The following is a 2,926-nucleotide window of genomic DNA, read 5'->3' on the forward strand; positions in this document are numbered from 1 at the left end:
GAGGAGGGGAGAGTCGAATTTGATAACTCCATTTATTATTTTAGATTTTAAAAGACAAAGTAAAAAAAATTAAAGGGGGGGACATTTTTTTTTTTTGGGGGGGGGGTCCCTTTTTAACTTTATATTTAAGAAATTTAATTTTAGTTAAAAGAAATTTAATTTCTTTTTTTTTGGTGGGGTAATTTTTTTCTAGGGGCGATTTCTCTTGGGAGGGGTGTGGTACCCTCCCTCAAAATAGTTATAAACCTTCCCGGGACCTATCAGAATCTACCCTGTTAAGGACAACCCAATCGGTTCAGCGGTTAGCGAGATCCTTTGGTACAAACAACAAGACAAACAGATATCCTGTTACTTTATTATGAGGATGGACAATGTAGGTATTTTTAAACAATGTAATTTTAAAGACAGTGGCATTGCTATGGAAATTTAATTTTGAACAAGTTGCTTTACCCCTTTTAGATACAAAAATTTTTGTTTCCCCTTTTCCAAACAAATTTTGACCTATAAAACTGAAGGAAAATATGAAAATGTATCAGTATCTGAACAGTCTCAGTCTACTTGTTTCAACAAAATACAGCTTTCATTGCATTTTTTGGTAAGTTATAATTTTATTATTATATATTCTGTTTATGTCAGATATTAAGTACTAGCGGCTACGCCCCTAGAGCCTCTAGTGGCATTTTTAAATTTTTTTTCATATTTAAAATATGTTGTGTTAATGTATATGTTGCGTTGAACTCGATTTTTTTTGTGATTTCTCTTGGGAGAGTTGTAAGCCCTCCCCCAAAATAGTTATAAACCTTCCCGGGATCTATGAGAAGCTACCCTGTTAAGGAGAACCTGATCGGTTTAGCGGTAGAAAGTAGCCTGATATCTGTCTGCCTCTCTGTTCGTCCGTCCCTTAAGATCTCGGTAACCACTGAACCGATCATATTCTACTCTTCAGGGTATATACCTATTGGTTCTGTGGTGGTTTTAAGCTATTTTCTCCGGGGGTGGGACATGGGGAAACTACTTCACATAAATTGGCAGCACCAGAATTTTTTTTAAAATTACCTTATGGGGCAAAGCCCCTAGAGGCTAGGGACGAAGCCGCTAGTTAAGTATATATACTATAGTTCTAAACTGGGGTATAGTCCTTTCCATGACATCGCTCCATATGGGGCGATGATTTTCTATAGCTCCTTCAAGGAGCTATAGCATAGCCTCTTATCATATGGAGCGATGTGAAAGCCCCTTTTAAGGAGCGTTCATATCGCCCCTTATGATAAGAGGCTATGCTATAGCTCCTTCATGGCCTCTTAATAGCTCCTTTGAAGGGGCGTTAATATCGCCTCTTATGATAAGAGGCTATACTATAGCCCCATGATGGCTCCTTCATAGCCTCTCCATCGCCCCTCCGTAGTCCCTTACCTTAATTTATATAACATCCCACTTGATGGCCCCTACATCGCTCCTCCATCGCCCCTTCTCCAAATTTATATTACATTGTACTTTGATGGCCCCTACATCGCTCCTACATCGCCCCTTCATCGCTCCTACATCGCTCCTTCATCGCTCCTTCTCCAAATTTATATTAAATTGTACTGTGATGGCCCCTACATCGCTCCTACATCGCTCCTTCATCGCTCCTACATCGCCCCTCCATCGCTCCTCCATCGCTCCTTCATCGCTCCTTCTCCAAATTTATATTAAATTGTACTGTGATGGCCCCTACATCGCTCCTACATCGCTCCTTCATCGCTCCTACATCGCCCCTTCATCGCTCCTTCTCCAAATTTATATTACATTGTACTTTGATGGCCCCTACATCGCCCCTCCATCGCTCCTACATCGCCCCTCCATCGCTCCTTCATCGCTCCATCTCCAAATTTATATTACATTGTACTTTGATGGCCCCTACATCGCCCCTCCATCGCTCCTACATCGCTCCTTCTCCAAATTTATATTAAATTGTACTGTGATGGCCCCTACATCGCTCCTTCATCGCTCCTTCATCGCTCCTACATCGCCCCTTCATCGCTCCTTCTCCAAATTTATATTACATTGTACTTTGATGGCCCCTACATCGCCCCTCCATCGCTCCTACATCGCCCCTCCATCGCTCCTACATCGCTCCTTCATCGCTCCTTCTCCAAATTTATATTAAATTGTACTGTGATGGCCCCTACATCGCTCCTACATCGCTCCTTCATCGCTCCTACATCGCCCCTTCATCGCTCCTTCTCCAAATTTATATTACATTGCAACTTGATGGCCCCTACATCGCTCCTCCATCGCTCCTTCATCGCTCCTACATCGCCCCTTCATCGCTACTTCTCCAAATTTATATTACATTGCAACTTGATGGCCCCTACATCGCTCCTCCATCGCCCCTTAATAGCCCCTTACCTTAATTTATATAACAAAGCTCCTATATGGCCTCTCTATCGCCCCTTAATAGCCACTTACCTTAATTTATATAACATAGCCCTACATAGCCTCTCCATCGCCCCTTAATAGCCCCTTACCTTAATTTATATAGCATAGCCCCTACATAGCCTCTCCATCGCCCCTTAATAGCCCCTTACCCTAATCTAAATAACATAGCCCCTACATAGCCCCTTCATCGCTCCTTCTCCAAATTTATATTACATTGTACTTTGATGGCCCCTACATCGCCCCTACATCGCTCCTCCATCGCTCCTTCATCGCTCCTACATCGCCCCTTAATAGCCCCTTACCTAAATTTATATAACAAAGCTCCTATATAGCCTCTCCATCGCCCCTTAATAGCCCCTTACCTTAATTTATATAACATAGCCCCTACATAGCCTCTCAATCGCCCCTTAATAGCCCCTTACCTTAATTTATATAACATAGCCCTACATAGCCTCTCCATCGCCCCTTAATAGCCCCTTACCTTAATTTATATAGCATAGCCCCT

At 42.5% G+C, this 2,926-nt stretch overlaps 1 protein-coding gene across 1 annotated transcript in view; it reads left to right on the plus strand.

Annotated features, from left to right (window-relative positions):
• The first annotated feature begins 531 nt into the window (after nt 1–531).
• The window catches only part of LOC145333164 (C-type mannose receptor 2-like), a 36,112-nt gene continuing 33,717 nt past the window's right edge, over nt 532–2,926 (plus strand). Inside the window, exon 1 of the mRNA XM_080178315.1 lies at nt 532–595. The gene's annotated coding sequence lies outside the window, so the exon portion shown is untranslated. The remainder of the gene's footprint in view (nt 596–2,926) is intronic.

This window comes from Acartia tonsa, chromosome 12 (assembly GCF_053477335.1).
Source record: "Acartia tonsa isolate MP-2025a chromosome 12, ASM5347733v1, whole genome shotgun sequence".
NCBI classification, from domain to species: Eukaryota; Metazoa; Arthropoda; class Copepoda; order Calanoida; family Acartiidae; genus Acartia; species Acartia tonsa.